This window comes from Pleurodeles waltl, chromosome 8, assembly GCF_031143425.1.
Source record: "Pleurodeles waltl isolate 20211129_DDA chromosome 8, aPleWal1.hap1.20221129, whole genome shotgun sequence".
Classification (NCBI taxonomy): Eukaryota; Metazoa; Chordata; class Amphibia; order Caudata; family Salamandridae; genus Pleurodeles; species Pleurodeles waltl.
In genome coordinates, this window is record NC_090447.1 from 1,267,444,694 (window position 1) to 1,267,465,450 (window position 20,757).

Sequence of the window (20,757 nt, forward strand, 5' to 3'; positions counted from 1 at the left end):
TGCGTGTCACCCGGTCTCCTGGTGATGGGCCAGCGTCACATGGTGGGCACCGCACAGCTGATGGTTTTGGACGGCGATGGCAGCCTCAGAAGAGTTTGTGGATTTTTTTGGTTATGGGAGGTTCTAAGTGCATCTTAGGCAATAGGCAGTACTTGGCACGAAGTTCGGATCTCCAAGGCCTCGCCCCTCCTCACACAGTAAATATTTTTGAGAAGTTGGCAGGTCTGGAACTCACATGTTTGCAGTACCTTGCATAGATCATAACTTTCGATGCGTTTTTGCACGTGAGTGTTATATCTGACGGCATTACTTCTGGGAGGGCGGGAAGCAGGCGCTGCTGCTGGCCTGTTGTACCTGTTCTTGGAATGACCGAAGCTTGCGCTGCACATCCTCCGTGAGCTAGGGGAGGTCGCCCTGCTTCTGCTGAGCCGTGTGCGGTGAAACTGCCATGTCCTGCTGCCGGTGTGCTCCACCTCTCCTTGAGTGAAGGAGCGCTGCACCTCGGCGCCAGCCCTGCACTCCTTCTGTGAGGAGTAGCGTTTGAACCGCTAGTGCCCCGCGAAGCCTGTTCTGTGAGTAGAAAAGCGCGGACTGGTGCTGTTCTTTACACTTTCTGTGAGGGCGGGGACTGTACAATTAGTGTCCTGCTCTGTCAGTTTTGCGGAGAGGGAAACACGCACTGCCTCTGCAGTACTATACATGTTCTGTGAAGTAGGGGCGTTTGCACTGCCTCTGCAGTACTATACATGTTCTGTGTGGTAGCAGCGTTTGCACTGCCTCTGCAGTACTATACATGTTCTGTGAAGTAGGGGCGTTTGCACTGCCTCTGCAGTACTATACATGTTCTGTGTGGTAGGGGCGTTTGCACTGCCTCTGCAGTACTATACATGTTCTGTGTGGTAGGGGCGTTTGCACTGCCTCTGCAGTACTATACATGTTCTGTGTGGTAGGGGCGTTTGCACTGCCTCTGCAGTACTATACATGTTCTGTGAAGTAGGGGCGTTTGCACTGCCTCTGCAGTACTATACATGTTCTGTGTGGTAGCAGCATTTGCACTGCTTCCACTGTACTCTACATGTTTTGTAAGGTAGTGACATCTGCACTGCTTCCACTGTGCTCTACATGTTTTGTGAGGTAGTGACATTTGCACTGCTTCCACTGTGCTCTACATGTTTTGTGAGGTAGTGACATTTGCACTACTACTGCTGTACTTTACATGTTCTGTAAGGTAAGTGACATTTGCACTACTACCGTAGTACCTTACATGTTTTGTGAGGTAGTGACATTTAAACTACTACTGCTGTACTTTACATGTTCTGTGAGGTAGTGACATTTGCACTACTACTGTAGTACCTTACATGTTCTGTGAGGTAGTGACATTTGCACTACTACTGTAGTACCTTACATGTTCTGTGAGGTAGGAGCATTTGAAGTGCTTCTGCTGTACTTTACACGTTCGGTGAGGCAGCGGGGTTTGCACTGCTTCTGCCGCAATTGCGTGTTCTGTGAGGTAAGAGCGTTTGCGTTGCGTCTGCAGTACTTTATATGTTCTCCGAGGTACCAGCGTTTGCACTGCTTCTGCTGTACTTTATATGTTCTCCGAGGTACCAGCGTTTGCACTGCCTCTGCAGTACTTTACACATTCTATGAATTAGGGGCGTTTGCACTGATTCGACTGTACTTTACATCAGTGGTTCCCAACCTGTGGGCCGGGGACCCTGGGGGTCCGCGAAGCCTCCTCAGGGGGTCCGCGACTGCTTAGAAAATGGAATAATATTAAGTTCCAACTATCAGTAATGACTCAGTGGGGGTCCCTGGATTCCAATAATGATTCGATGGGGGTCCCCGGGCTCCAGTATTGATAAAATGGGGGTCCACAGAAGTCAAAAGGTTGGGAACCACTGCTTTACATGTTCTGTGAGGCAGTTGCGTTTGCACTGCTTCTGCTGTAATTGCATGTTCTGTGAGGTAGGGGCGTTTGCGTTGCTTCCGCAGAACTTTACATGTTCTGTGAGATACCAGCGTTTGTACTGCTTCTGTTGTACTTTATATGTTCTATGAGGTAGGAGCGGTTGCACTGCTTGCGCTGTACTTTACATGTTCTGTGAGGTACCAGCGTTTGTGCTGCTTCTGCTGTAAATACATGTTCTGTGAGGTAGCGGTGTTTCCACTACTTACACTGTACTTTAGAAGTTCTGCGAGGTAGCAGCGTTTGCACTGCTCCTGCTGTACTTTCCATCAGTGGTTCCCAACCTTTTAAACTTCTGTGGACCCCTACTTTGCCATTACTGCAACCCAGGGACCGCCACTGTATCATTATTGAATCTAGAGACATTCCCCCCGCCCCTACTGAGACATTAATGTAAGCCAGGGACCCCAGCCTAAACATTGTTGATGATTTGAAACGCAAAACAATATACAAAAAATATAGAAACAAGCATTTATCAAACACATACACAAATGACACCACATTTTATAGAATTTGCAAACAAATATAAATAAAAAAAATTAAAAAGGTAATTTTAATAGGAAGGTTAGAGCTTTTCTAAATTCAATTGAAGCCACACATTGTTGATATTACATTCTATTTAATGCACCTGCACTGCTACCACAAATCAATCTGAGGACACTAATTACATTTTTAGCCTCCAATTTAAAATTAAAATTTTAAATTGAGCATTTAGCCACTTTATTTATATACACTTTATGAGTCCATTGATATTATTTAATTTTAAAAGCAGTTGCGGACCCCCTAGGAGGCTTTGCAGACCCCCAGGGGTCCCTGGACCACAGGTTGGGATCTACTGTTTTACATGTTCTGTGAGGTAGAGGCGTTTGCATTATTTCTGCAGTACTATACATCTTCTATGAGATAGCGGCGTTTGCACTGCTTATGCTGTAATAGCATGTTCCGTGAGGTAGCAGCGTTTGCACTGTTACTGCTGTACTTTACACGTTCTGTGAGGTAGCGGCATTTGCACTGATCCTGCTGCACTTTACATGTGCTGTGAGGTAGGGGTGTTTTCATTGCTTCTGCAGTACTTTACATGTTCGGTGAGGTAGCAGGGTTTGCACTGCTTCTGCTGTAATAGCATGTTCTGTGAGTCGGGGTCAGTTGCACTTCTTCCGCTGTACTTTACATGTTCTGTGAGGTAGCGGTGTTTGCTCTGCGTCAGCTGTACTTTACAAGTTCTGTGAGGTTTTGACATTTGCACTGCTTCCACAGTACTTTACATGTTCTGTGAGGTACCAGCGTTTGTACTGCTTCTGTTGTACTTTACTTGTTCTGTGAGGTAGGGGCGGGCGGTTGCACTGCTTCCGCTGTACTTTACATGTTCTGTGAGGTAGCAGTGTTTGCTCTGCTTCAGCTGTACTTTACATGTTCTGCGAGGTTGTGACATTTGCACTGCTTCCGCAGAGCTTTACATGTTCTGTAAGGTGGCGGTGTTTCCACTGCTTCTGCTGTAATTACATGTTCTGGGAGGTAGTGGCATTTGCATTGCTTCTGCTGTAATTACATGTTCTGGGAGGTAGTGGCATTTGCATTGCTTCTGATGTAATTACATGTTCTGGGAGGTAGTGGCATTTGTATTGCTTCTGCTGTAATTACATGTTCTGGGAGGTAGTGGCATTTGCATTGTTTCTGTAGTACTTTACATGTTCTGTAAGGTGGCGGTGTTTGCACTGCTTCTGCTGTAATTACAGGGAGTGCAGAATTATTAGGCAAATTAGTATTTTGACCACATCATCCTCTTTATGCATGTTGTCTTACTCCAAGCTGTATAGGCTCGAAAGCCTACTACCAATTAAGCATATTAGGTGATGTGCATCTCTGTAATGAGAAGGGGTGTGGTCTAATGACATCAACACCCTATATCAGGTGTGCATAATTATTAGGCAACTTCCTTTCCTTTGGCAAAATGGGTCAAAAGAAGGACTTGACAGGCTCAGAAAAGTCAAAAATAGTGAGATATCTTGCAGAGGGATGCAGCACTCTTAAAATTGCAAAGCTTCTGAAGCGTGATCATCGAACAATCAAGCGTTTCATTCAAAATAGTCAACAGGGTCGCAAGAAGCGTGTGGAAAAACCAAGGCGCAAATTAACTGCCCATGAACGGAGAAAAGTCAAGCGTGCAGCTGCCACGATGCCACTTGCCACCAGTTTGGCCATATTTCAGAGCTGCAACATCACTGGAGTGCCCAAAAGCACAAGGTGTGCAATACTCAGAGACATGGCCAAGGTAAGAAAGGCTGAAAGACGACCACCACTGAACAAGACACACAAGCTGAAACGTCAAGACTGGGCCAAGAAATATCTCTAGACTGATTTTCCTAAGGTTTTATGGACTGATGAAATGAGAGTGAGTCTTGATGGGCCAGATGGATGGGCCCGTGGCTGGATTGGTAAAGGGCAGAGAGCTCCAGTCCGACTCAGACGCCAGCAAGGTGGAGGTGGAGTACTGGTTTGGGCTGGTATCATCAAAGATGAGCTTGTTTGGCCTTTTCGGGTTGAGGATGGAGTCAAGCTCAACTCCCAGTCCTACTGCCAGTTCCTGGAAGACACCTTCTTCAAGCAGTGGTACAGGAAGAAGTCTGCATCCTTCAAGAAAAACATGATTTTCATGCAGGACAATGCTCCATCACACGCGTCCAAGTACTCCACAGCGTGGCTGGCAAGAAAGGGTATAAAAGAAGGAAATCTAATGACATGGCCTCCTTGTTCACCTGATCTGAACCCCATTGAGAACCTGTGGTCCATCATCAAATGTGAGATTTACAAGGAGGGAAAACAGTACACCTCTCTGAACAGTGTCTGGGAGGCTGTGGTTGCTGCTGCACGCAATGTTGATGGTGAACAGATCAAAACACTGACAGAATCCATGGATGGCAGGCTTTTGAGTGTCCTTGCAAAGAAAGGTGGCTATATTGGTCACTGATTTGTATTTGTTTTGTTTTTGAATGTCAGAAATGTATATTTGTGAATGTTGAGATGTTATATTGGTTTCACTGGTAATAATAAATAATTGAAATGGGTATATATATTTTTTTGTTAAGTTGCCTAATAATTATGCACAGTAATAGTCACCTGCACACACAGATATCCCCCTAACATAGCTAAAACTAAAAACAAACTAAAAACTACTTCCAAAAATTTCAGCTTTGATATTAATGATTTTTTGGGTTAATTGAGAACATGGTTGTTGTTCAATAATAAAATTAATCCTCAAAAATACAACTTGCCTAATAATTCTGCACTCCCTGTACATGTTCTGGGAGATAGCGGCATTTGCATTACTTCTGCAGTACTTACCATATTCTGTGAAGTAACAGCGTTTGCACTGCTCTTGCTGTACTTTACATGTTCTATGAGGTAGCGGTGTTTGCACTGCGTCTGCGGTGGTGTAACCAGGGGCCAGATGCAGGAAACGATTTGCGAGTCGCAAACAGCAAAAATTGCCGTTTGCGACTCGCAAATCGCATTTTCTATGCAGAAATGCATATTGCGAGTCGGAACCGACTCGCAATATGCATTTCAGAATCGCAAATAGGAAGGGGTGTTCCCTTCCTATTTGCGATTCGGAGTGGTATGCAATACCATTTGCAACCGCATATGCGGTCGCAAATGGTGTCGCAGTTACCATCCACTTGGATGGTAACCCACTCGCAAATTGGAAGGGGTCCCCATGGGACCCCTTCCCCTTTGTGAATGGACCACAAAATATTTTTTCAAGGCAGGTAGTGGTCCAAGGGACCACTACCTGCCCTGAAAAAATACCGAAACTAAAGGTTTCGGATTTTTTTTTAAGTGCAGCTCGTTTTCCTTTAAGGAAAACGGGCTACACTTAAAAAAAAAAAAAACTGCTTTATTTAAAAGCAGTCACGAACATGGAGGTCTGCTGATTACAGCAGGCCTCCATGTTTGCGAGTGCCCATAGTCGGTATGGGGCCCCAATTTGCGACCCACCTCATTAAGATTAATGAGGTGGGTCTTTGCGACCCCATACCGACTCGCAGAAGGTGTCTGAGACACCGTTCTGCATGCCAATTTGCGAGTTGCAAATTGCGAGTCGCAGGGACTCGCAATTTGCAAATCGCAAATTGGCTTTTTTCTACATCTGGCCCCAGGTTCGCTGTGAGGATGGAACCCTGCACTGTGTCTGATGTGCTGTGCCTGTTCGTGGAGTGAGGGAGTCTTGTTCTGTTGATTCCCATGTGGTAGTTACTCTTTGTTTTACTGAAGTTCAACAAAACCGTATCACTATAGAATCCTCTAATGATTGACATTTTCAATACGTCTTTATGAGTTTCACCATAGGTTTCCCTCGAAATACCTTGTAGTAGTACTTTCTCTAATTAGAAGTACCTTGAATCTGTTACAACGTCAGCTGCTTATACTGTATTGTTAAAACAATAAAATATTTTTTTAATTCACATTCTTAGCCTATTCATTAATGATATTGCAGTATCTAGCATCCATCAGTGTATAGTCATTAAAATGCTTCACTAGAGTCCTAATTAACAAGGCAGCTGCTTTTATTTGTCAATATGAGTAAAAGTAGAAAGACAGGGATCAAGAGAAGGAAGGATGAATATACCACCGGGAAGATACATAAAAAACTCTAGGTCAGGTGAAGGAACAGTGCCTCTGATAATTGACAATCCGATGCATATTTTTTATTTGAGTGTTTGATTCTGAAATTGATGTTTCACCTTTTTGTTGCTTGAAGAAGACTTTCACACAGCCATCAGACATGGGGGAGAGGGGATCTGAACTGGGATCAGACCAAGAGAGTAGAGGGGGGGGGGTTCTTTATTCCCTGGCCTTAATATCACTGTCCTTGTATCATTACTTCTATGATAAACCAGTTGTTGGGCTTTAGTTAGCATCATGCATTTTAAGCAACCTTGTACAGTGCATGTACCTCAAATTAACCGCTCTGATGTGCTCTGCAGGAAAATCCTTGAAATAAAGGCAGAGGGTGCAGGGAAAGACAGCCTAACAAATATTTGCAGTGCAATGGGTCTCACATTTGCTTGAGTTAGAGCTATTGGCATTGTAAATTCACAACTGGACGTTTCTTGCCACATAAATTGGTCAACCCGGCCTCATGATTTGGTCTTTTCCTGCCACATAATTCCAGTGGCCCTATATATAACTAAATCACTTCTATTTACCTTCTTCCTCTATCTGCAGCCAAAAATGAAAATGTTACCATTTAGCATCCTAATTTAAATCTGACATGCTAATTCCAATTGAATACCACTTTCACCATCCCATCATCAGAGTTGCTGGCTGTCTATCACAATTCCCAAAACAAGACAGCCACGGAGGAGTAACGAGAGAAATAAACTAGAAGGATCACCCAAACAGTAAGAATGTCATAAGGATGTTAAGTTGGCCTGAATCATAAATGCAATAAGAAGAGATTAATAAAACATATACAATTATCATATAAACCCAGAAAAACCTTTATCAGAAATAAACGTCTGGCATTAGACTGTAATGCTTAAATTAGCCCCTAGAGGACACCACAATTAAAACAGCATTTGTAAGAAACATGGTCATGTTACCATATAGTTAGCCCCTAGAGAGCATAACCACATGAAAAGAAAATGAGTGAAAGTATTGCAGTGTGACCATATATTTAGCCATCTACGGATTTTCAGGGCTAGCAGGCATACTGCAATGATAATGTAATTTTGGGGTAGCCACTAATCTAGTGTGGGGACCCAGAGCTTATCTAGGCAGAAGCAGCAGTTTGTGGTGAACGTTTTGAAGGTGGTCCAATTGTCCTAGGACCACCATAGGCTGAGTTATGAGCAAAAATGTTTTGTAAAAGAATGCCCTGCAAAGCATTATGGGATGACCGAGTGCAGCAAATATTGAAGTATGTCGACTGTAATGCTCAGAATAGCTCATAGAGGACATAGAGGACACCAAAATAAACATATAATTTGCAAGAAACATTGTCATGTAACTATAAAATAAGCCCCTAGACGACATAATCAGATGAAAATAAAATGGCACAAAGTAATGTAGTGCAACCATATATTTTGCCTCTAGAGCGTGTAGTGCCTTACACATTTTCAGACCTAACAGACCAACCGCAGTGCTAAGGCCCTTAGAACACAAACTACTCCAAGCTGTATATCAAAAGTTCCAACCATAAGAGAGCTTTAAAAGGAACTGAATGGTGAAAGGGGTTATTGTTTTGGGGTCCCAACTAGCCTAGTGTGGGGCCCCAGAGGCCTAAACAGAAAGAGTGTGCCATGTTAAACGTTTTAGTGGTGGTCCCATTGTCCCAGGACTACCACAGACTGAGTTATGGGTAAAAATGTTTTAAAAATGCTTGCAAAGCATTATGGGGCTACTTTTTCTAAGTCCAATGACTTTTATAGTATTGGCTCTCCCGCTGTGCCGGGAGAGCCCCGTTGCAAATTTCAGCTTTTTTTAGTAAAGCATTTATCAATTATAGTTGTTTTTTGGAAAGCAATGGAGTGTGAAGGGGAGAGCCAAAATAAATCACTCTGATTAGATAAGTGTGAACAATGTGAAAGCACTCCAATACTTCACGCTGTTACTATTGTGAGGGCCATGGCTGTCATGGAGCATGAAGATATATATAAGTATATTGGCAATCGTGAGATTATCCATGTAACAGGGTCAGTCTGCAAGGCAGTAACAAAACCGCCCCAAGGTGGGATAAATGTAAAGCAATTATCAATAACATCAAGGGATTTTTGAAAGGCAAGCCCACGAATGAGTGAAAGGGATGGACGTAAGGTGGGCGTGGTTAAAAGCCCACAATACTTACCTCAGGTGAAAGTGCTTGTGCGCTCGACCTAAAAATATACAACCCACTAAAAGCTTGCTTGAAGAGTATCTAGCAGCTAGAGAGGTCTTACCCCACGGAGGGATGAAAGGAAGGTGGGGGGGTTTCCATATTTAAGCTCCCGGGTGGCTGATTTTTTGCCTCTTTTTGTATTGTATAGGTCATCTCTGTAACTCTTAAAGCAGGGGGCAAATTGAGTTGTGGTCAAAGTTTAACTTTCCCATAGTTTTTGTGTGAATGCAAGGTTTTCAAACCCTTCTGTTTTTTAACACAAACTTTATTGCATTTTTTGATGAAGTCACCTTTGTTTATGTAATGCGTCTGATTCAGTGTGTAATTTTCAAACTCCCAACACACAAATATTGTGCATGATGAAGAAGAGACTGTCCAGCAATATGGTATAGAACCCATCCCCCCACTCAACCAATCTAGGAACCAGGACATGTCACCTATTGAAGAATCCAGATATGTAAATGTGGGGGTGCGTGTTTGTGATAGCTCCGTTTGTCATGTGAACTGTATAGGAGGGTACACATAGGTGCTGTTGTGAGTACACAGCAGTATAAGGGAGGTATCTATCACTGTTAAGTAGACGTTGGCAGTGAGGTCACCCCAACAGTGAATTGCCCCATCTAACTGCTATTGCATCTTATTTAACTGTTTTCCCCAGGTTCCAATGACTGAGCCTTGAATCTCTTGAGTAATTTATCCCATTCCATGGTAATGGGTGTCTTACGTAGTCTCCAGCATTCTTCTTGCCTCACTTACAGCCTGTCTCAACTGAGATACATCTTCGCACCACGTCTCCACCCTGGAGGGTCATTGGGGACTTGCAGTGTTTGATGAGCAACCGTTTTGCTAACTGTAGTGGTAAGTTTGCAAAGCGCTACAACTTTAGAACTTTTTGGACACTGATATAGTCCTAGTAGACGTTGTCCCAGCGTATCCCATTGTCTCAGGCCCTTCATCTCCACCAATGCCGCAGTGATTCTGTTCCAGTGATCAGACAATGGGGGACAAGTCCACAACAGGTGCATTAGATCAGCGCTGCATTCAGACATTGTGAACCAAATGCCTTTGCCAACGGGACAAGTGGCAGTGGACTCGGAAAGGGTATTGTTTCCGTGCACTGTGTATATCGCTATCATTATGGGCCGTCTGGATCCCGGGCCCCAACATAATAAACATCAAAAAGGTGTGTGTAAGGCCACCTTCAGCTATTGTAAAGTGGCATACCTCTAATGGGATCATATATAAGAACAGTGGTACATCAACAGATTCATATTAAAAGTACTCGGCAGCTTGTGGCATAAACAGGGACATTATCATATCATAACTATTTATCCAGTGAGTACAAACGCCATCTGCCTGTGACCCAGAACATTAAGCCCCAAGAAGGCCCACGCAAGTCACCCCAGTAAGTCATTGGCAGCCTGCGAGGTCATTGTTTGAAACAGTGGCATACTACTATTTGAGTCGGAGTTCAACACACTTCCCTGTGATGAACTAGAACTGATGGATGGCTTAGTTGCTCCCAAGGTGGTCGCCGACCGGATCGCCACCAGCTGTCCCTCCAATGCCTGCTGTAGTAAGAGGGTCCTCAAGCACTGGAGTGGGCTGTCTCCTGCATTGTCGCTGTCATGGAATATGACCCGCCTTATGCGGGGGGAAGGCCCAATTCCTGAGTCAGGGAAATGTTTCTCAAACCACTTCCAGGCCATTTCTGGATTGTCAAAAAAGTTAAGTCTGATCAGGGATTACTTTAAGTTTGGCCAGGAATAGCAGAGCGTATGTGAGGCCAGATGTACACAAGTGTTTCTTGATCTCCTGAAAAGTTGTACGCCTGCGTTGTACTGCAATCATATAGTAATGTCCATCAGGATGGATGCTTTCTCGCGAGCTCCTTGTAACAGAGCATCCCAGTCTTTTAAGTTGAGGATTCTGGCCACTATGGGACTTGGAGGTGCTCAAGGGATAGGTTTCTTTGTGGGGACTCTCAGTGACCTTTCGATCGTAAATGACTCACACAGGCCAGTTGGGGCTACTACTTTCTGGAGCCTTTTCTCAATGTATTGTGTAACACGTGGGCCCTTCGTCCCCTCAGGGATACCAATAATTCTCACATTGTTCCCATGGGCTCTCCCTTTGGCATTTTCTGCCTGTTCCTGGAGGTGATCCACTTGTCTTTTCAGTTCTGCAATTTTGTTTGGTGTGATCCTGGTGGCCCGGGGAGAGAGCGGAGAGAGCTAGTTTGTTAGTCTTAACCCTAATCCGTTAGCTTAGGTTGGTCATCCTTCAGCAGGTTGATGTCCATAGTGATGACTCCCAGGCATTATTCGATTGCCACTATAGAGTCTCAAATTTCTTGTAGGACGACATCTAATTTATCCATAGGGGTGTTACCATGGTGGACGTATACTGTCACCTGATGTTTGGGCTGGTGAACACTCTGAAGGCGTGGAGCGGGAGCGAGAGTGGGCTGCTGGCCTGTCTCCTTTAATTCTTTTTCTTACTTTATTTCTCAAAAGAACCCTGAATGGTCACAAATGATATTTCTTATTTCATAAATGCGGCGTATATATAGAGTAATCAGTTTGTTTATTGTTTTCATTGCAGCAGACTTTTAAAATGTTGCAGTCAGGAATCATGTGAGAGTCACACAATTGTTTACAGATGCATGCTTTAGGGACATTTGATTTAGCTGCTTGGAATAAAATGAGCACATTAAGGCAAGACCTATTTGCTAGCCTCAAGGGGACTACTTGAAGATCCTGGTTTTCAGCTTGTTGTGCAAATCTAGATGGGAGGGGGACGTTTTAATGTGAGAAATGTGCAGATCTGTTGGAGGGTGTGACCTTGGATGCTGGTCTCATGAGGTCTTCTGGTCAGGATGGGATGGGAGACTGTGTTGAAGGCTACAGAGAGGTCAAGTAGGATGAGGGCTGCGGTGTCCCCTCTGTCAAGGATCATATGGATGTGGTTGTTGCCGCAATGAGGGCTGTCTCTGTAATGTGGTGCTGGTGGTTGAAGAGGTGTCTGTTGATGGCTTTTTCTAGGTCCTCGGCTGGGTAAGGTAGGAGTGAGATTGGGTGCTAGATTGAAAGATTGGATAGGTCTGCTGAGGTTTTTTCAGGAGGTGATTGATAGCTGCATGGTTTCTTGCTTCCGGTAAGGTGGCTGTGTTGCTGGAAGTTTTGAGGATGGTGGTGAGGGCTTTCCTGAATGGGAGGCTGAAACTTTGTGGAAGACATGGTGGGGGCAAGGATCTGATGGGGTACTAGAGTGGATAGTCTTCAAGATTGTTGTGGTTTCTTCTGTGGTGATCATGTTCCATGTGGTCATGATGTTGCCATTGCCCAATACTGGGATGTATTGTAAGTTTGATAGGGTCTAGTTGTGGGTTGAATTTGCTATATACGGCTGTCATTTTGCTGCTGAAACATATTGAGAGGTTGTTGCACAGTTGCTGGGTAGAGGTGAGCTTACTGGACGTTGCTGGTGTGGTGAAATGTTGAGGTGATTGCAAAAATGCCTTTGCTCTTGTTCGAGCTGTTGATACGTTTAGTAGAATCTTTGTATTGGTTATTCAGATTTGCTGGTGGCAGTGTCTGTGGGTAGATTTCAACATGTCTTTGTCTGATTTGTCCTGGCTCTTCCTCCACCTCCAATCAAGTTGTTTGCAGTGCTGTTTAGTCATTCCTAATTCTTCTGCTTAATAGCTGGCCTGCATATGTGTTCTTGCAGATTGGCTTCTGTTCCGAGGGGTCAGGGTATCGACCCAGGCAACGATATAGTCATTGAAGTTGCTGATATCACTGGATTGCTGGCCTGTGTGCTCTGATATGCTTTTGTGGAGGGGGGAAACCTAGTCCACCTCTGATATGTTGTTCCAGTGTTGGCAGGTCTGGGCCTGTGGCAGCGATTCTTCCATGGTGGAGAATGTGTGGTGTTTGTGCTTTGGTTAGTCATGCTTCGACAGGGGCATTCAGTAAGCCCCAGATCTCTGCAGTGTTTGCTGAGTGAGCGGGTGTTATGGAGCCCTTGGGTCAAAACAAATACACAGTTCTTCCTTCTTCTTCCCAACAAAATGTGCACCTTTTTCTCTGTCACAAACCCCTTACCCCTTGTCCTCTGCCCTTGAAATTGAATTCTTCCTAAAAATATCGATTGAGGTCTATTCTATTCTATTCCTGGTCACACATTGGTGGACTTTAATGCCTTTTGGCCACAGTTTCTCAAAAATCTCCCACACGTTAGTAAAATACCACGTGCAAGAGTTCACCATTACCCTAACAGAGACTGCATCCATCAACACTTCACAGTTGGGTGGCCCCTTGCTTCTCTTATCCTCCATACTATCACCCAGACACAATACTGCTCCTTCGCTCTCATCGAGGCTCTTCCGCTCACCATCCTCAACTTCTACCACAAATCACACTTAACATTTGTTCCTTGAATACTAAACCAAAATGTATTTTCTTCTTACAATGGTTGCATTCTTTGTCAATGTCAGGGCAATGTTTAGCACTTGCAAATTTAAATGAATTTCCACATTTGTTGTGCTCCTCTATAGAATCATTCCTTTTCTCAGCCTTTTTCTTGGAACCTACCCCCTTCATCACCACGTTCACCCCATGTTTCTAGGGACCAGATGTAGCAAAATTCTGGATTGTGACTCGCAAATTGTGAGTCAGACCGCAAGGGGGTCGCAAAGGCCCTGCTCATTAATATTAATGAGGTGGGTCGCAATTTGCGACACCCCTTGCGAGTGGCGGCACTCACAGGGATGGTGGCCTGCTGGAGACAGCAGACCACCATGTCTGTGACTGCTTTTAAATAAAGCAGTTTTTTTTTGTAATGCAGCCCGTTTTACTTAAAGGAAAACGGGATGCATTACAAAACAAAAAAATTAAACGTTTTTGTTTCATTTTTTCAGAGCAGGCAGTGGTCCATAGGACCATAGGACCACTGCCTGCTCTGAAAAAATGTTTTTCATGCCATTCACAAAGGGGAAGGGGTCCCCTGGGGACCCCTTCCCGTTTGCAAATGGGTTACCACCAGTGTGACACTGGTGGTAACTGCGATTGCTTTGCGACCGCGTTCGCGGTCACAAAACAATACAGCATCGCGCTGTGACTCGCAATTAGGAAGGGGAACACCCCTTCCTAATTGCGACTCGCAGTCCCATTTTGCGAGTCGGTAACCAGGTTACCGACTCGCAAAACGGGGATTGGGCATCGCGATGTGCTTTTTGCATGTCGCAAACAGCGAAATTCGCTGTTTGCGACGTGCAAAAAGGTTTCTACATCTGGCCCTAGATTCATTTCAAGCAGGGCAGAGGGATTTTAATATATTGTCAGTCAGTCTTCCATTAAGTTGAGCACTGCATTAAGTTAAGGATGAAGGATTCAGCTGTCTCGTATAGCAGAGGTTCAGCTAGGAAGCCTTATACTTACTTCCAGTGTTCTTCTTCCCACAGACTGGTCCTTGCTTTTTAACGCTCTGCTCTCAGTCAACGCCTTACCTCTAACTTGCTACCTGCATATATGACAAGTGGTATCTTGTGTAAAGTCTGCTTCTTATGTTTTCTTTTGGTCAAGGCCAGCGGGTAAGCACTGGGATGAGGCAGACTCTTCTCTCTCACAGACTTCCTCTTCCTGCCTACTGCAACTGGTCACCATGTGTGCCCCTTGTTCCAGTGCATTTTCTGAAAACCAGGTCAGCACCAACCATGACCAGTTGAGTTTAAGGGGGCAGCAGAATCAGTCCGGACTCATCCACAGGGACCACAAGGGTTCAAATCTTGATTAGTAATTAAGGTTGTAATTGTTGGTAGTGCAAGATTGTAAGCATTTGTAATACAATGATGCACAGTTGTACTCACCTTGTTTTGCAAGCGGGGTGTCCAACTCACATTAAGGTGTTTTGTTTTGCTTTTACCCCTTTCCCTTGACTGCCATTTATATTGTACAAGTGGAAATGTCGCTGACTGTTCAAGTAAGGAACCTGCAATAGAATCTCAGCTTTCCCTAATAATTTTCAATACTTGGCATCATTTGACCTAAAACGTAGTTCTCATAAAATGTTGTTAATCATTTGTTTTTATTTCAACATAAATACTAGTGTAAGTTTACAGCATATGCCTGTGTATTGTGATATGCTGCAAGATGACGGCTACTCACTGGAAGGGAGTGGGATTCACTATACTATTAATCTGTTTTCACTGTTTACAGAATTGACTATTTGTACCTGTTGATGTTTGCTGCACTTTTCACCCGTGACCAAGGCTACAGCCGAAATGCGTCGAGGAAGCTATCTCAATAAATCTTTATTTGTGTGTGTATATATATATATATATATATATTTATATATACAGTATATATATATATATATATATATAAATGTATGTACGTGAGTATATATATGCGCCCAGAGCAAAAAAGCATTTAAAAAACATTTTCTGCGAGAGTCGTGGTGGATCTGTGGATCTACCAAAAATTAAAGCAAGAAACCAAGCAGTGGCTCCCACACCTGTTTAATAAAACCCCCGGTTGCCCCCCCAAAGAATTAGAGGACTGGACCCCAGAGGATGAGGTCCTCAGGCGGAGATCAGCCCAGCGAAGAGGACCATGCGGTCCCCCTTCACCAAACACATATATATGTTAATACCAGGCCACAGGGATGGGGTCCCCAGGCCGAGATTGGCCTGGAGAGGGGTGACCCTGCGGACCTGCAGCCAACTCCCACTCCACATGGCCAAAGGCCATGTGCATTGTAGGGTTGAGTGGTTAGGGGGTTGGCTTCAGGGACTGACTGCCAAGTGGATTAACGTATAGTAATGAAAATTACTTTACGTTAAAAAAAACCCGTAGAAATTCACTAAAAAAAACAAAGGTTAAAGGGACATTTTAGGTAAGAAATAGAATTACAAAAATAATAGAAATTCACTAAAAAAAAACAAAGGTTACAGGGACGTTATATTAAGGCTCACATTTTAAAAGTGTAAAACCATAGAATTTCACCTGCTATTGAGTTATCTCAAATAACTATAACTCACACACTTAGAATCTTAAAAATATTTGGGATGTAAATTGTACAAACAAAATGTAAGAACATGAGAAAGATTTAAAAATGTAGTTAGTGTGTCTTAAACATATGGTAGTGTTTTCTGCTTTATATACAATTAGAACTCAGAATGAACTATGAACCAGTTACCTTTCGATACCTAAGGATTAACATCTACTATTTCCCCACTAATCCTCACAAAGGAAATCTGGGCAGAGCGGCACAGTATCCCTCTGAGCACAGTTTGTTTGTTGGTATTCTTTTCTGCTTTCCTTAATGGTCCACGTGGCCCAAGTGAAGATGGTGTACTACCCTGATTTTTGTGTTAACCTGCAAGTCTTCACCTGCCCATCCCTCATTCCTTCTTCAGACACGCCCCACATCTGATTTGGTTGCTGTGGTGCCATTGGGGAGCTCTTTCCACTCAAAAGCTACTTGTGACTATGGTTGGGTTATCCCTTCCTGACCTAGAACGCTATTATTTAGCTGCACAGCTCCAACGGGTGACTCGCTCACTGTCTGGCCGCCCCCTTCTTGAGATGGGGTTTATCCAGGAGGGCTTACTACACTACGTATTGCTTACTACTGACCATTCTACTGAACGCCATCTGGGATTATCCTACACAGCTTTATCATGCCTTGCTAGAACCTTTAACATAACTAAGACAAAGAAACCCTGCGCTGCTGCACTACCTTTGCTAGGCCTTCCCACTCGCACAGGGTGGCTGCTCTCAGGGCAACTGCATCAGTGGCATGTTGCAGGTGTTTTAAAATTGGGGGATTTGTTTGTGGACTCTGAGCTAATAGATTTCCAAATCTTTCTGGCAGACTACAATCTTCACTTTGCTCAACTCCTTACTTACAAGCACCTTAAATAATCATTAAATGCCCTATTTCAAGTCTGTCACCTAGCACTAACCCCACAAGAAGTGTGCCATAAGGTCTACACTATATGGACTGGTGGCAAACTGATAAGATGGATGTACAGTGCTTTCCTGCAAAATGGAGACCACACCAGCGCTTCTCTCCATGCTTGTTCCCGTCCTTTGAGGATCTTTGTCCCAAGCTTCTCAAAGAATGGGAGAAACTTTTAATCACCTCTCCGTTTGGGATGATGGACATCCTCATTAGAGATGCTGTTAAGAAAAGGGACAATTTATTGCAGGATATTCAAACCTTGGAAAAGGAAATAAGGGAGACCAATCTCCCTGAGGCAACAGAGAAGAATTATAAAATACTAAAGAAGGTTCTTCGTAGTCATCAACAATATATCAAAGAGAAAAAAATCACAGAAAATAGGAAGGGATACAAATGACTATAAAAATGGCAGAGTATTCACCTATGCACCTAAATGTGACAGCTTAAAAATTGACAAGCAAGATGGTATACCTCAAAGATCCAACATTTACCTTCTCTCAGTTGCCTCCAGTAGTGATACAGATATTTCCAGCATTTCAAGTATAACAAGTGGGAATTCTAATGGTTCAAGTAGACAACATATCACAACTACCTTAAATAAATCTACTTTTTTTATTAGAACTGGAGAGGTATCGCAGGGCAAATAAGCAACCTCGCAGGAGGGAAGAACCACACACAAGAAGGTCAGACTAGGGAAAAGAAAAAGATTTGGAAAAGGAATGGGAGGGGGTAACCACAAGATCAACATCACGCAATCTGAAGAACAAAATAGCTGTTTACATGTTCAAGGGAGTTCACATAATGAAATATCTATTGTAAACCTGTCCAATCTTGAACTTGACACACAACAAATAAAAATTCTTAGCAACTTACCTACTTCATTACCAAATTTCACAGAACTACACATTAATTTATACAAAGTTATTTGCAAATGCAAACTGTATAAATATTTCCAAGGGAAGAAATTAGTCTCCACGACTTACATCTACACCAACACTACACCTAGTGATATGGCTGTCAAGGACATAAAAGATATACAAACTCTTCTCGGCATAGAACACACCTCGGGTTTTTCTCCTCCGCTTTCGGACATCCTGACAGACTTAAACATAGACTGATAGTGGTCTCAAAACATCCTCTAAGTTTACACCAGTTCTACCACCTGATAATGTGATTGACATCTTTTATAAACGAGTAAAATCGGATCTCTAGAAACTGGAAGACATATATGTCACAGGGCAAAAACTATAGAACATAACATTACTAGACAGGAAAGTAAGGCACGCAAAACGCTCTCTGTGGCACATGACATCATTATCAAAGAAGCAGACAAAGGTGGAAACATAGGCCCTCATTATGACCTTGGTGGTAAATCCCACTTACCGCCATGCTGACTGTCACCAACATACCGCTACAGCAGTGGATTACTGCCACCCATATCATGACCCACGCAGAGCAATCTGTCACTATACAGCCACACACACAAGTCCGCCAGCCCCAAGGTCAGTGATAAACTGTCGGTACTAAAACCCACACCGTTACGTCAACAGAACTATGCCCACAGTATTATGACCCACGAATCACAGCGGCGGACATTCAATGGCGCTAACCCATTGGCGGTACATACCGCCGCGCTCAAAATACACACACACATACAAAACAATACCACATTGGACAATTCAAACTACACACACCTGACACACATACACCCACCACACCCAAACCACTATAAAACACCCACCCACATTACCCACAACCCTTTACCATTACAAACAAGTTCCACAAGAGAGATAGCAAGACCACAGACAAGACCTCAGACAAACACCACCATCACCTATACACCACCCATGCAGCCCACATCACACACCCCAACACAGCACCCCACACACCCTCACTCACACCACTCACAATACACCCATGGCACTGTAACAACACCCAAGGTTCTCTGAGGAGGAGCTAAGGGTCATGGTGGAGGAAAACCGGGTAGAGCCACAGCTATTCGGATCACAGGTGCAGCAGATGTCCATTGCAAGGAAGATGGAGCTATGGTGGAGAATCGTGGACAGGGTCAACGCCGTGGGTCAGCACCCCAGAACAAGGGATGACATCAAAAAGAGATGGAACGACCTACGGGGGAAGGTACATTTCACAGCAGCAAGACACGAAATAGCTGTACAGAGGACTGGCAGTGGACCCCTACCTCCTCCCCCACAACTAACAACATGGGATGAGCAAGTCTTGGTGATCATGCATCCTGAGGGCCTGGCAGGAGTAGGAGGAGGAGTGGACTCTAGTAAGTCAAATCTCTATTACTATAACTCCCCCTACCTGCATGCCATCACAAAGCCCCACCACTACCCTCACTCCCATCACTTCACCACCTCCCACATACCCCACCATCACAACCCACTTATCCCAATACCAAGCCCTGCCCGTAACACCAATGCATGGACACCACTCACAGACCTGAATGGATACTTATCACCACTGCATGCACACTGGAAAGAATCATCTAGCCCACCAAATAGCTACTCACTCAAAGGCAAATCTGCCAGGGCAATAACAACCATACAGGGCAACACGCCCATGCACAAGATGATGCACACAGAAACAATAACACTGCATTTACATCCCCACAGGCCCCCACCCAATGTCACCAGAGAGGAGGTGCCAGCAACTTTCAGTCCACTCCCAGAAGAGGCCCACAGTGATGACAGCAGTTCTGGATGCCTGGATCTGGATGACCAACCTGGCCCATCAGGGATCACCAGATAGTTGGTTACCCAGGGACAGTCCCATACCACCACAGAGCCTCCCTCCTCAGGAAACACCACCACAGTACCCACCCAGCGGGCCCACACCTCTGTCCCCAGGACACATCAATCAGCAGTGGACCGCAGGCCACCCCAGAAACACAGGATGATCAGGGACCTGGGGTCAGTGGCAGTGGGCACACGGTTCAGGGGACAGAGGCACAGGACAACAGGGAAGTTCGGAGGACTGCTGTGTGACAGGAGGAGGACAGGCCCAGGGAACCGACTCTCCAGGAGGCACTTACCAACATCCTGGGAGCATTCCACCATTCCCAGGAGATGATGGGCCAGATACTGGACAAGTTGCAGGAGACCCAGTGGCTGCAGGAGAGACAGTACCCAGGGATCAGGAAAGGACTTGAAGGACATAAACACCACCATGGTCACCATTGCAGGGGTGCTGGCTGACATGGCCAACAACATGAGGGAGGCAGTGGCACACCACCGGGCCCCTGACACTAGCCAAACCGATGAACAGCCTTCCACCTCCGCTGCCGCTAGTGGACAGGAGGCCCTGCCACAGGACCAACAGGCCACCAGCACCCCACCCCCTGCAGAAGGAGAACCACCCCGCAAACGGTCCCTTCAATCCAGGCAGAAGCCAGAGAACAGTGCAACGACCCCCGCCAGGAAATAAGACTCTCCTGGATGTCACTCTTGTGTCCCACCCTGTCACCCAGTCCACCTCGAACTGCCATTGCTCCCCTTCCTATGCCCCCTTGTACAATGCACCTGTGATACAAATAGACTGGACTACAACCTAGACAACCTGGACAACCTGGACTTTCCTCCATCATCACTCCAGCCCACTGCACATCCCCCTCTAATCATTAGCACTTAAATAAACACCATTTGAAAAAATATATGTATGGAGTCTGTCAAATCATTTAACCATGTATTTGTTTCACAAGCTTTAAACACTGCAATATAACTGTACAGTATTGTATACAGAGAAATGACCTGCAGTTGGATGCAGTCAACACACCAGGAGAGATAGTGGGACAAACATATCTGAAAATAGAGATGCCAAAGGGTACAGTAAGTGGGCATAGAATTTGGAAAATCAGCCTGCCAGTGACAATGTCAAATACAAAACTGTCAATGTAAAGTGTAATTACAGTGTCTTA

At 44.6% G+C, this 20,757-nt stretch overlaps 1 protein-coding gene across 1 annotated transcript in view; it reads left to right on the forward strand.

Moving 5' to 3' along the window:
• The first annotated feature begins 266 nt into the window (after nt 1-266).
• Nucleotides 267-20,757, forward strand: part of LOC138248538 (lysosomal proton-coupled steroid conjugate and bile acid symporter SLC46A3-like) — a 253,168-nt gene continuing 232,677 nt past the window's right edge. Inside the window, exon 1 of the mRNA XM_069202202.1 lies at nt 267-572. The gene's annotated coding sequence lies outside the window, so the exon portion shown is untranslated. The remainder of the gene's footprint in view (nt 573-20,757) is intronic.